The sequence below is a fragment of the Castor canadensis genome, chromosome 11 (genome assembly GCF_047511655.1).
Source record: "Castor canadensis chromosome 11, mCasCan1.hap1v2, whole genome shotgun sequence".
NCBI classification, from domain to species: domain Eukaryota; kingdom Metazoa; phylum Chordata; class Mammalia; order Rodentia; family Castoridae; genus Castor; species Castor canadensis.
Window position 1 is genome coordinate 64,647,301 of NC_133396.1, and position 15,295 is coordinate 64,662,595.

The following is a 15,295-nucleotide window of genomic DNA, read 5'->3' on the forward strand; positions in this document are numbered from 1 at the left end:
GCCCTATGTATTTTTATCTAGTGAGAACTAGTATTTCCTACTGGGAAGTAAAGCAAGGCCTCCTTGTGATCAATTATTATGGGGTTCCTGTACACACATCATGGCTTGATGATTTTATTGGGTTGAATCACACTTCTGTACAAAGTTAAAAAAAAGAGTGCTTCCTGAATGTCAGATTATGTGTGTCCAAAATTAACAGAGCACAAAAAGCCAGTCACGGGACTTCCAATTTCTAGTCAAGTATGTAGGAAGTCATCATTCTGTCCTAACAATGAATAAAATGTTAACAAACTAAAAAACCACCAACTCTTCTTAGAAACATAAGAGCAATAAGATTATAGAACAAAGTGCTGCCCCTCCAAATTAGAGAGAGCCATAGATGAACACAGAGAATCACAGTAGAGAAGAAAACACAGCAGGGAACAAGTACCCAGGTGAGGGATCCTGAAATGTAATTGACAAATTACTGGAGGATCTGTGTGGACAAGTGTGAGTGATGAAAACTCTAGCAGAAAGGCCATGCATGGTGTTCATTCCTATAGTCCCAGCTACATGGGAGGCATAAGTAGAAAGATCCTGGTCTGAGCCCAGCCCCAGGCAAAAGCAAGAACCTACCTAAAAAAATAACACAAGCAAAACAAGGCTGGTTGTGCAGCTCAAGTTATAGCCTGCTCAAGTAACAGCCTGAGTCCAAGAGTGGAGCAATATTTAAGATATTCAGAGATAAAATCCCCAACCAAGAATTCTGTACTTGCAAGGTTATCTTTCAAAAGTGAAGGAGAAATAAAGCTGTTTTGGACAAAGAAAAACTGATGGAATTTGCTGCCAGTAGACCTGATTTACAAGAAATACTACAAGAAATTCTTTTCTTCTTTTTTCTTATTATTTTTTTTTGGTGGAAGAGAGATACTATGGATTCAAACCATGGCCCTGTACATGGTAGGCAAGTACTCTACCACTTGAGTCATACTCTGAGATCTTTTGCTTTGCATTTTGTATTTTATGTTTTGTATTTTGTTATTAAAGGTATCCACACCACTCATGAAGCAATAGAATATTATTTAAAATTGGACATGGGGACTGAAGAAATAGCTCAGAGGTAAAGTCCTTATCTAGCAAGCATGAGGCCCTGTATTCAATCCCCACCTCCACCCAAAAATCATTAAAATTGTTTTAAAAAGGTAATTTAGTCAACCCTGAGTTCAAACACTATTACACCAAAAAAAAGTAAGAAAAGAAAATGAAGTGGACTTGAATTCATTATAGTTGCACATTTCAAACTCTAAGACAACCATTTTTTAAAAAGTAAAAGAGGCAGCACAATGAAAATGCTATAAAAAGAGGTTGTCACAGAGTTTGGGTCAAAAAATAAGACTAGGTGCCTCCTATATTGAAATCTTGGAGAGACGCTGGAGACACACCTTGCAGGCAAAACCACTGAGAAGAAGCAAAACTTTGACCCCTCCACACCTCCAGCCAGCACAGAGCATCTCCACTTCACATTAAACAGAGAAACATGGAGGGCCCCAGGGACACCAGTCACTTGGGAAGACACGGACAAGGTGAGCTTAGCGGTACCGCGGTACTCCCACAGACAACCCTGGGCCAGATCAGCATAGCCCCCTGGACAGACCGACCTCCAGCCAGGGAAAAAAGAGAAACAGTAATAAGCAATAAGAACAAAAAAGACATGTGGGAAAGAGGGTGGGGTGCACTGAGCGCCGAAGATTGGGGGAAGGGAGTCCTTCCAAGAACTGTAAATAAACAAGCCGGGCAGGTGGGAGCGGGGGCATGTGCCCAGCAACCAGGAGCAGGAAAGCTTGTGAGAGTGGTGGAGGGAGGAAAACTCCACAGGAGAGGGGGAAGACCCACCTCCCATGTGAGCTGCAAACAAACATGGTGGCTGGCAGGAGCAGCAGCACCGCCCAGTAATCAGGAGCAGAAAAACTTGTAAAAGTGGCAGTGGGAGGAAAACTCCACAGGAGAGAGGGGAAGACCCACTTCCCACACGAGCTGTAAACAAACATGCTGGCCTGAGAAAGTGGGGGCAGTGTCACCTCCCCCAGTGTGCTTGGAAAGGGGAAAGCTTGTGGCAGAGGCTCACACACAGGAAAGCTCTGAGTAAACAAAGCCTTTAGGGCCAGGTGAGTGTTAAGCTCACCCCTGAAATCTGCATAAATAAAGCCTCAAGCAACAGCAGGCTGACAGCAGAAGGCAGGCAAGCCACAGCCATAGATACCATTCACAGAACTTTCTCCAGACTCTTTTTTTTCTCTCTCCCTACCTTTGATGAGAAAACAACTGATGTACACCTGAATGCTGAAAAACTTACTGAAACTGTATTGCATTTGAACTTGGGACACTTTGTGGGTTTTTTTTTTCAGTTTTGTTCTACTTTATGTGTCCCCTTTCATGAGACAACTACAGAACAACATCTGAGGCACCATCTCCAGGACTGGAGACTGAGACAGACACCAAAATTATTAAGACTGAAACATCATTGCATTTGAACTTGGAGGCTTTTTTTTTTAATTTTCTATTTTTCATTTTATTTTATTTTATTTTTAAATATATAGTTCCTTCATTTACTTATTTTTTATTTTTATTCTTTTTATTTTTTATTTTCAATCCTCTCTCTGTCTCTCTAATGCCTGTTCAGCTTACTGTCGATTAGTACACTAACACTCCCTGTTTATACCTTTGAAACTTTTTTGAGTCCTTGCTTTGTTATTTCCTACTTGTCTCTTTATTTGTTTTTCCCTTTTCTTTAACTTCTTGCTTTCCATCTCCTCTCACCCTTCCATTCTAAATATTACCATTGCTATTATTACAAGCTAGAAAATACTTAATTGCACACAGTACAGGGACAGTAACAACACAAAGGACAGTGATGGGAATACAGAAAAAATAGGGAAACCAGTTTCCCCACAGCAAAAAATTAGTACAGGAACCAGAGGGGAATGAAGAAAACAGATACTCAGATCCAGACTCCAACAAAATGAAGATAAACTATGCCAAAGAACCCATGAAGCCCACAAGAATAATTTAAAAGAAGACATACTGCAGGTATACAATGAGAATTTTGTAGAGATGATACTGGATATGGTCAACCAAAATGTACAAGAGACACTCAAGAAATTCCAAGACAACAAAAATAGAGAATTTGAAAAAGCAAAAGAAGAAATAAAGGAAACCATAGAAACACTGTATAAACACCAAAGTGAAGCAGAGAATATGATTAGTAAACAGATAAATGAACTCAGGACAAAAATAGACAACATTAAAGAGGAAACCACCCAGGATATAGAAAACCTCAGAAAAAAGAAAGAAACAGAACTGCAAAACAAAACAGAAGGCCAATCCAGCAGAATAGAACAAACAGAAGACAGAATCTCATAACTAGAAGATAAAATGGTAATTAAAGGAAAAACCGAAGAACTATTAATTAAACAATTCAAGACCTGTAAAAAGAAAATGCAAGAACTCACTGACTCCATCAAAAGACCAAACTTGAGAATCATGGGCATCGAAGAAGGAGAAGAGGTCCAAGCAAAGGGAATGCATACTATATTCAACAAAATAATAACAGAAAATTTCCCAAATCTAGAGAAAGATATTCCCATACAGATGCAAGAGGCTTCCAGGATACCAAACAGACCAGATCAAAATAGAACTACCCCAGGACATATTATCATTAAAACAACAAGTTCAGAAACTAGGGAAAGAATATTGAAGGCTGTAAGAGAGAAAAAACAAATAACATACAAAGGTAAACCCATCAAAATCACAGCAGACTTCTCAACAGAAACATTAAAAGCAAGAAGAGTGTGGGGTGAGATCTTCCAGGCACTGAATGAAAATAACTTCAACCCCAGGGTACTCTATCCAACAAAACTATCATTCAAAATAGATGGAGCAATAAAAGTCTTCCATGATAAGCAAAAACTAAAACAATATGTTACCACAAAGCCACCAATACAAAGGATTCTTCAAGGGATTCTGCACACAGAAAGTTAAACCCAACTTAACCATGAAAAGGCAGGCAGCACCAAACTGCAGGAAAAGAAAAAGCAAGAAAGTAGAGAATAACCTCAACTTAGGTACACACAATCAAACCTTGAAACAACTAAGATAATTAAATTACAGGAGTCACCACATACCTATCAGTACTAACACTTAATGTTAATGGACTTAATTCCCCCATCAAAAGGCACCATTTGATGAAATGGATTAAAAAAGAAGATCCAACAATTTGTTGCTTACAGGAGACCCATTTCACCAACAGAAATAAGCATAAGCTTAGGATGAAAGGCTGGAAGAAGATTTACCAAGCCAATGGCCCCTGAAGACAGGCAGGATTAGCAATACTTATCTCTGGCAAAGTAGATTTCAAACCTACATTGATCAAATGAGATAAAGAAGGACATTCCATACTAATAAAAGGGGAAATAGACCAAAAGGAAATAACAACTATCAACCTAAATGCACCCAATGTCAACACACCCAATTTCATCAAACATACCCTGAAAGACCTAAAAGCATATATTAACGCCAACACAGTGGTTGTGGGAGACGTTAACACTCCATTATCATCAATAGATAGGTCATCCAAACAAAAAATCAATAAAGAAATCCTAGATCTAAAATATACAATAAATCAAATGGACCTACTTGATGTCTACAGAACATTTCATCCAACTTCTACACAATATAAATTCTTCTCAGCAGCCCATGGAAACTTCTCTAGAATAGATCATATCCTAGGGCACAAAGCAAGCCTCAGCAAATATAAGATAATAGAAATTATACCGTGCATACTATCTGATCACAATGCAGTAAAAGTAGAACTCAACAACAAAAGTAAAGACAAAAAACATGCAAATAGCTGGAAACAAAATAACTCATTACTTAATGAACAATGGGTCATTGATGAAATAAAAGAGGAAATTAAAAAGTTTCTGGAAGTCAATGAAAAAGAAAACACAACCTACTGGAACCTATGGGACACATCAAAGGCAGTCTTGAGAGGAAAGTTCATAGCCATGAGTGCATATATTAAAAAGACTGAAAGATTCCAAATCAATGACCTAATGATACATCTCAAACTCCTAGAAAAACAAGAACAAGCAAATCCCCAAACAAATAGAAGAAGAGAAATAATAAAAATAAGAGCTGAAATCAACGAAATAGAAACCAAAAAAACCATACAAAGAATTAATGAAACAAAAAGTTGGTTCTTTGAAAAAATAAACAAGATCGATAGACCCCTGGCAAACCTGACTAAAATGAGGAGAGAAAAAATCCAAATTAGTAGAATCAAGAATGCAAAAGGGGAGATAACAACAAACACCATGGAAGTCCAGGAAATCATCAGAGACTACTTTGAGAACCTATATTCAAATAAATTTGAAAATCTTAAAGAAATGGACAGATTTCTAGATACATATGATTATCCAAAACTGAACCAAGAGGAAATTAATCACCTGAATAGATCTATAACACAAAATGAAATTGAAGCAGCAATCAAGAGTTTCCCCAAAAAGAAAAGTCCAGGACCTGATGGATTCTATGCTGAACTTTATCACACCATTAAAGAAGAACTGACACCAACCCTCCTTAAACTGTTCCATGAAATGGGAAGGGAAGGAAAACTGCCAAACACATTTTATGAAGTCAGTATTACACTTATCCCAAAACCAGGCAAAGAAACCTCCAAAAAGGAGAACTATAGGTCAATCTCCTTAATGAACATTGATGCAAAAATCCTCAACAAAATAATGGCAAACCGAAATCAACAACACATCAAAAAGATTATTCACCATGACCAAGTAGGCTTCATCCCAGGATTGCAGGGGTGGTTCAACATACAAAAATCATAAACATAATAAACCACATTAAAAGAAGCAAAGACAAAAACCAGTTGATCATCTCAATAGATGCAGGAAAAAGCCTTTGATAAGATCCAACGCCATTTCATGATAAAAGCTCTAAGAAAAGTAGGAATAGAAGGAAAGTACCTCAACATTATAAAAGCCATATATGACAAACCTACAGCCAGCATTATACTTAACAGAGAAAAACGGAAACCATTCCTTGTAAAGTCAGGAACCAGACAAGGATGCCCACTATCTCCACTCCTATTCAACATAGTAGTGGAATTCCTAGCCAGAGCAATTAGGCAAGAAGAAGGAATAAAAGGAATACAAATAGGTAAAGAAACTGTCAAAATATCCCTATTTGCAGACGACATGATCCTATACCTTAAAGACCCAAAAAACTCTACTCAGAAGCTTCTAGACATCATCAGTAGCTACAGCAAGGTAGCAGGATATAAAGTCAACATAGAAATATCATTTGCATTTCTATACAGTAATAATGAGCAAACTGAAAAAGAATGTATGAAAATAATTCCATTTTCAATAGCCTCAAAAAAAATCAAATACCTAGGTGTAAACCTAACAAAAGATGTGAATGACCTCTACAAGGAAAACTATACACTTCTGAAGAAAGAGATTGAGGAAGACTATAGAAAGTGGAGAGATCTCCCATGCTCATGGATTAGTAGAATCAACATAGTAAAAATGTCTATACTCCCAGAAGTAATCTACATGTCTAATGCAATTCCCATCAAAATTCCAATGACATTCATTAAAGACAGTGAAATATCTACTGTTATATTTATAGGAAACACAAGAGGCCACGAATAGCCAAGGCAATACTCAGTCAAAAGAACAATGCTGGAGGTATCACAATACCTGACTTCAAACTATATTACAAAGCAATAACAATAAAAACAGCATGGTACTGGCACAAAAACAGACATGAAGACCAGTGGAACAGAATAGAGGACCCAGATATGAAGCCACTCAACTATAACCAACTTTTCTTTGACAAAGGAGCTAAAAATATACAATGGAGAAATAGCAGCCTCTTCAACAAAAACTGTTGGGAAAACTGGTTAGCAGTCTGCAAAAAACTGAAACTAGATCCATGTATATCACCCTATACCAATATTAACTCAAAATTGATCAAGGATCTTAATATCAGACCACAATTTCTAAAGTTGATACAGGAAAGAGTAAGAACTACTCTGGAGTTAGTAGGTAGAGGTAAGAACTTTCTCAACGAAACCCCAGCAGCACAGCTGGGGATAGTATAGATAAATGGGACTTCATAAAACTAAAAAGCTTCTGTTCATCAAAAGAAATGTTCTCTAAGCTGAAGAGAACACCCACAGAGTGGGAGAAAATATTTGCCAGCTACACATCAGACAAAGGACTGATAACCAGAATATATAGGGAACTTAAAAAACTAAATTCTCCCAAAACTAATGAACCAGTAAAGAAATGGGCAAGTGAACTAAACAGAACTTTCTCAAAAGAAGAAATTCAAATGGCCAAAAAAACACATGAAAAAATGCTCACCATCTCTAGCAATAAATGAAATGCAAATTAAAACCACACTAAGATTCCACCTCACCCCTGTTAGAATAGCCATGATTAGCAACACCACCAACAACAGGTGTTGGCGAGGAAGTGGGGAAAAAGGAACCCTCTTACACTGTTGGTGGGAATGTATACTAGTACAACCATTCTGGAAAAAAATTTGGAGGCTACTTAAAAAGCTAAACATTAATCTACCATATGATCCAGCAATACTCTTGGGGATATACCCAAAAGACTGTGACACAGGTTACTTCATAGGCACACCCATGTTTATTGCAGCACTATTCACAATAGCCAAGTTATGGAAACAGCCAAGATGCCCCACTACTGACGAATGGATTAAGAAAATGTGGTATTTATACACAATGGAATTTTATGCAGCCATGAAGAAGAACAAAATGTTATCTTTCACTGGTAAATGGATGGAATTGGAGAACATCAATCTGAGTGAGGTTAATCTGGCCCAAAAGACCAAAAATCGTTTGTTCTCTCTCATGTGTGGAGATATGAGACATTAGATCAAGGACAAACACAACAAGGGGATTGGACTTTGATAACATGATAAAGCTAGAGCACACAAGGGAGGTATGAGGATAGGTAAGACACCTAAAAAATTAGCTAGCATTTGTTGCCCTTAACGCAGAGAAACTAAAGCAGATACCTTAAAAGCAACTGAGGCCAACAGGAAAAGGGGGCCAGGAACTAGAGAAGAGGTTAGATCAAGAAGAATTAACATAGAAGGTAACACACATGCACAGGAAATCAGTGCGAATCAACTCCCTGTATAGCTATTCTTATCTCAACCAGCAAAAACCCTTGTTCCTTCCTATTATTGCTTATAGTCTCTCTTCAACAAAATTAGAGATAAGGACAAAATAGTTTCTGCCAGGTTGCGAGGGGGTGGAGGGGAGATGGATGGGGTGGGGGGGTTAGGGAGGGGTGGGGAAAGGAGGGAGAAATGACCCAAGCAATGTATGCACATATGAATAAAATAAATAAATAAAATAAAGTCAGATTAAAAACCCCAGTTAAAAAAATGTTCTTTCTGAAAAGTGAGGCTAATGGTTATTTTCTATGTAGTATTATCTATTATTTTTAAAATGTAGTTAAGTGTTACATTTACTGCATATAATATTAAAGGAAAGAAATGTATCCCAATGGTGTCCCTTCCAAATAATGGAAATGTAGGACTTTCCCCATTGTTAATTAATTGGTCTTAATCAACTTACATGTGCACATATATTCTGCATATTTACACTTCACTGTTTTTCAACAAAGGTGCCAAGAGCATGCATTGGAGAAAGGTCAGTCACTTCAATAAATGGTGGTGTGACACCTGGACATTCAGTATGCTGAGGAATAAAACTAGATCCCTATCTCTCCCCATGTACTGAAATCAATTTAAAACAGATATTGAATCTAAATAGACACCAGAACTATGAAACTACAGGAAGAACATAAAGAGGAAATAACTTAAGGCATTGGGCTGGCAAATACTGTTTAGGTAAGATCTCAAAAACACAGGAAAGAAAATCTAAAGTAGACCAATGGATTGTGGGGATTGTGCAAAATAAGAAATTTATCTATAGCAAAGACCCAAACAAGAGTGAAGAGACAACATACATACAGAGAGAAAACTATACATTGTAAATGATCTATCTGACTAGAACGAATTGATATACAAAATATGTGAAGAACCCAAGTAATTACACCAAGCACAGTTCAATCAACTGAAAAAATGGGTGCATGACCTGAATAGATACTTCTCAACAAAAGACATATGAATGACCAAAGTGTGTGCATATATGTGCATATAAATATATAAATATTTGTGTCTATACAAATACATATGTGTTTATAAAAATATGTATATGCTTATATATTCTCATACATATTATAGAAATTTTAAACATCAATAATTAACAAGGAAATGGAAATCAAAGGAACAATGAGATCACCAGGAGAATAGTTATTATCAAAAAGAAAAAAATTACAAATGTGGGCAAACACATGGAGAATGAGAAACTTTTATGCACTACTACTGGAAATGTAAATTAGCATCTAATATGCAAAAGAGGATGGAGTGTCAAAAAAAACCCCTAAAATCAGAACTTCTTTAATATCAGGGAATCTCACAATTCAGGGTTTATGGAAGGGAAAGGAAATAAATATATTGGAGCTAGACTCCCATGATTTTGCAACACTAATCACAATAGAAAATATATGGAATCCTCAATGAGTGAACAGTTTTGAAAAAGTGGAGCATATATACACAATAGAATACTTTCAGTCATAATAGGATGAAATCAGTCATTTGCAGTATCATGAATGATGCTAGGAAAGAAGCCAGTGAGAGGAAGACAAATACCACATTCACTTCATTTCTGGAAGCTAAGGAGTTGACCAGATTGAAGTCAAGAGTAGAACAGTGATCACTAGAAGCTAGGAAGTTTATAGGGGAGAACAATAGAAAAAGATTAGAATAACAGGCGCAAAAATACAGTTAAATGGGGGAATTAGTTCTAATGCTCCAGAGCCAGAAGGGGCAACTACAGTCTATAGGAAGTTATTATATATTTGAAAATAACTAGAGGAAAGGAGTTTGAAAGGTCCCAACACATAAAATTATGCTATTTGAGGAAATGGAAATACTGACTATTGCATTTGATCATTAGATAGTATGTACATGCATTTAATTATTATTATACCCCATACACAGCAAATATGTGTCCATTAATATGCAAAATTCATTTCTAGATATAGTAGGAAGTGCCTATATTCCAGTATTTGTGAGTCTGGGGCATGAAGAGTGAGTTTCAGGACAGCCTGGACTATGTTCAAGTCTGAGCTACATACTGAGTCCCTGTTTGCTTTGTTTTCTTATTTTAATAACATCAATAAAAGTTGAGGTTGGAACATAGCTCAGTGGTCCATAACTTACTTAGAATACATATGTTCCTGGTTTTATACCCCAGCCCAGCAGAAGAACTATTAAAAAAACAGAAAAAAAATGTATAGTAGGCCCTTGGTGCCCACGGGTGTGTGATTGCAGGGAGACCAGTGTAGAGGAAAACCCAGCAATGCTCAGGATGCGTAAAGTTCAGTACTGTAATGTGCATAATTAATTTATTTTTCCCATAATGTCTACCACTGAACTTCTGCTAAAGGCATGCCACCTTTCAACATTTCACTTTATCCCATAAATTAAACACATTACCTTTACCTTGTTTTGGGGCAATATTTGCTTTTGAGGAAATATTTTCATACAATCAGGGGCAACGAAACATTCAGCAGATCACACAACCCTTTAAACACGAGAGACAATCAAGAAAACTGAGACCTTTACTGCATTAACTGAGCTGTGTAGGCAGAAATTTAAAAGTGATTCTGGTTTTGGAATTTTCTTGGGGTGGGGCATAGGTTAAGTGATAAAGCACTTGCCTTTCCTCGGACAAGGCTTTGCATAAAAAAGCCCCAAACTTTTCTTTAATAATTTTCATAGATCATATTTTCTAAAAATTCTTAATGATGTAAATAAGTAGAAAAACCTAATGAAACCTGAGTGTTAGGAAGCTCACTAAGCAAGCCAATCACAGGTGTGATGTAATCATAGAAGATACAGCAGAGTTTGAGTTATAGTACAACAGGGTAATGAAAGATGTAAGAAGTCCAGTTACAGTAAAAGCAAGGAGAAATCCCAGGTGGGGCTATCTGCTTAACGTGTGGATGAAATACGGGACATTTCCCTCCAAGTAGGAAACTTGCCTGAATACTGGGGGGAGGGGGCATGTGCAGGGTCTTATGTTTTCCCTCTCATATGTTTCTGGTTGGGATCCCCATTAAGGCCTTTATGGGTGTTTCAATTATAATGAATAGTATTGAACCCATGAAGTTTCCTTGAAATACCACCAAGAGTCTCCATACAGGTGGGAAGAACCAGGAAGGGAGTCTCTGTTGCATCGTGCACCTGCCATGTACAAGAACAGCATAAGGATTTATATGTAACTTTTGAACCTTGGGTAATTTTTGCAGCCAGAAGGTGGTGAAGGGCAGATTTTATTATGGGAACATTGGAGATTAGGTGGAGATTATTAATACAAACTGTAAACCTTATTGATGTATGAAAAGGAAAGAGATTATACTCAAAAGTATCATTTTAACAGCACAATTTGAGAGATGGAAATGAGGAAGGCATAGAGACAGCCAGGTAAGTCCAGTGACTTATGGGAAGCCCATTTGTCTTGAGTCACTGAAATGAATGGAGTGTCTCAAGTTGTAGGCATGTGGTTATAGAAATATGGAAGGAATCTATGCGTGGTGAAGGAAGAGGGTTTTGTGCCAGGGAAAGTCAGAGAATTGACCCCGTAGGAAAAGATCTAGAATTATATCATGAATTCTGATTCAGAGAGATCAGGAGAAGGTCAGCAAATAAGTTCCTGGAGAATCATGGGATAAATGAGGTTATACCATGTATATAGGGTCCACACAAGATTACGGAACAGGATGGGTATGACCCAGAGATCTCCTGAGAACTTATACCTGTAACTGGAGCTGTTTTGTTTTCCTGAAGTTGGTGATGTAAGGCAGCATGAACTAGCATCAGGGAGTCAGGTCAGGTAGGCAAGAAAGCAGGTATGTGGTGAAGGTGAAGAATAAAAGAAAGATGACTCCCAGATCCTTGGCTGTGGTCATAGAAACAGAGGAATGATTACTTACATGGTGAAGCAGGCCTTAATTTCTCTGAAAAAAAGTTTAGTGGTCACTGGTTCACAGGGGCAGGTGGTCTCAGGGGCTTCTTTCTTGATGGACTGTTCCTCAGAAGCTGGTTTTACCCTGAAAAGAGAGATCCAACTATCCATTCTCAATACTATAATGGTTGTGGGGGTAGCTAAGACCACTGAGTCCAGCCCACTCCATCTGGGTTGGAGTCAGTCAGCTATTGTCCCCTCCCTCAAAGTCTGGATGAGTAGCTGCTCTCTGAACCTTATTTGAAAATTTCCTTCTTTTGCAAAAGGAGAGCTCCAATCTCTAGCTTCTGGACAGCTTTTTGCAAGTGGCCCAGGTTAGTTTCATATTTTATTGAGGCAGCTGTTTATGGGTCTGTGAGTAAGTCACCTGTGAGAAAGGGCCTTCCATATAGCATTACAAGAAGAATCTGGTGGAAGTTGGCTCTTAGAATGATTGGCAAAGCTGAACCCACATCCCTGATGTCTCTTGGCATAACCTTGCCAGAGCCTGCATTAGAGTCTGGTTGGCTATTTCTACCTTACCTGATGCCTGTGGTCTGTAGGTTGATGTAGGCAGTAATTAATTCACTGAGGTCCATCCACTCTCTGAGTGATTTGGGAAATTGAGACAGGAACATTATTGCTCTGAAAGGGTGTGGTGTAACCCAAAACTAGGAATAATTTATAGGAGGACCCTCATTACTTCTGTAGCCTTTCTTGTCCAGGTAGGGATGGCCAGGATCCAACCAGTGAGATGTCAATAAGAACCAATAATGTTGCTGGGCACTTGTGGCTTATGCCTGTTATTCTGAAGAAGAGACAGGGAGGATTCCATTTTGAGCAACCTGGGAAAATAGCTTATGAGACTCCCATCTCCAAAACAACCAGAGCAAAATGGACTGGAGGTGTGGCTCAAGTGATACAGCACATGCTTTGCAAGCACATGGCTGAATTCAAACCCCAGTGTCCCCCCACCACACACACACAGCTGTCTAATAAGAGGGCTGTGGCTCTTAGATATACTTGCTATCCCAGCACTGTTCTGTCCATCTTTTTGACAGAAAGGATACCTCTCTGGCTCTGATCCCAGGTTTTGGATCAATACTCAGACAGATTTGCCTTTTCTTTCAGCTATATACAATGCAAAAGGCTTTGAGAAGTTTGGGATTCCCAGGACAAGAACCTATATTAGGCCTCATTTAAGATCCTAAAAGCATTACCAGCTTCTTTGGTCCATTCTAGTGGTTCACTATGCTCATCTTGTGGCCTCATTTAGAGGTCTGGCTATGAGGCCAAAGTAGGTTTCCAGATGGGGCAGAAGACTGATTCCCCTAAAAAGGATCAGAACTGACGTTTGCTCATTGGTATGCCTAATTCAGACATAGCCTGGACTCTAGATGTCGACAGTTGCTCAGGTCCCTGAAGTTTGAATATAGTCTAAGTATTGTATCTGCTGTAGTGAAATTTGAGAATTTTCCTTGGAAAGTTAAGGAGTAGGAAAATATTAACAAGGAGGGCTCCAAGGAAAGGACTGCATCCACTCCTGAAAAGAAGCATACCATTTGGACGGCAGCTCAGGCTTGTGCTGATGATGTACATGTCACCTGGTTAAACTAGATTAGCACCATCATAGATCCAGGAATACTTTAATGGCTATGCTCAGTAAACTTTCCTTGGTTTGAGAGGCACAGCCTTTGCTTTCAGCGCTCCTGCCAATGTGCTGTATGGACACCAGGGCATTTTTCACCTTCAGGGAAGCCTCCACCTTTAGCTTCAGGGCCACTACCCAGAACATCATTATCTCCATGTTTAGTAGCTACTCAGTCCCCTTTAATATTTTAGGTTTAGAAGCTCCAGCCACCAGTGGGGCTTTGAGTTTGGTGTGGCAAATCCAGGCATGCATCAGTCCACTTGTGGAAAAATGAGATTTGTGCTGAACGAAGTGGGACCATAGGTGTCTCCATACCCTTTTGGGGTGAGGAGAACAGACACCTTTGGAGCAATCGCAAACCCCATCAGGCTTCTTTGGGGTCAGGATTTTCATATAGGTGGTCCCTTCATTTTTTGTTATATTATTGTTGTACTAGGGTTGCATTGTGACATTTACAAAAGTTCTTCTAATATATCTTAGATCACCACCCCCATCATTCTCCTTTATTCTCATCATTCTCCTTTATTCTCATCATTCTCCCTCCATTCTTTAAATGGTTTCAATAAGTTTCATTATTCCATTTTCATAAAGGAGTATATAATCTTTTCACCATATTCACCTTCCTCAAAAGACATTTTTGTTTGTTTAACATACTATCCAGGGAGTTTTATTAAGACATTTTCATGTATATGTATTTTATCCTGAATTAGTTCTTCTCTTACATTTTTTCTAATTCTATCTTAGTCCCCTGATGGTAATTTCAACATGTTTAAAAATTCTAGATTTATTCTCATATACGAAGTATATCAATCATATTCACCTGCTTAACTCCCTTCTTTTATCTCCCCTGTGTAAGTGCCCTCCCATTAGCATGACCTATTTTTCATTCTTGTCCATTGGTGTTTACGTGTCTGTTAGTTGTTAACTGGGATTTTTGCCTTGGCATTATAACTATACTTGCATTGTATTTTTAAGTCAATGTAATCCCCCTCCATTGTGCTTACTCATCCACTTCCCCCTATCCTGTATTGTTTAACAGTTTTCACTGTTTCCTTGTATCTTATTCCCACGCAGATCTGATGTACTTCATCATTATTTGCTATCTTTCCTCTCTTCTTTCCTCCCCTCTCAGTCTCCTCTACCATTTCCACATTCCACTTTTGGATATATATTCTGTATACACACACACACACACACACACACACACACATATTTGTAATATTGCTTGTATTTTGTGTTGGGCCTATATTCCACATATAAGGGAAAACAGGAGGCCTTTTTTTATGGTAGCTGGTATTGAACTCTGCCTAGAGTACCTAGGCAGGAACTCTACCACTTGACCCAGTCTGCATACAGCCTTTGGGTTTTTGAACCTGGCTAACTTCACTCAGGATGATGTTCTTCAGTTGAATACATTTACCTGAAAATGACAAAATATTATTCTTCTTTCTGGCTGAATAAAATTCCATTGT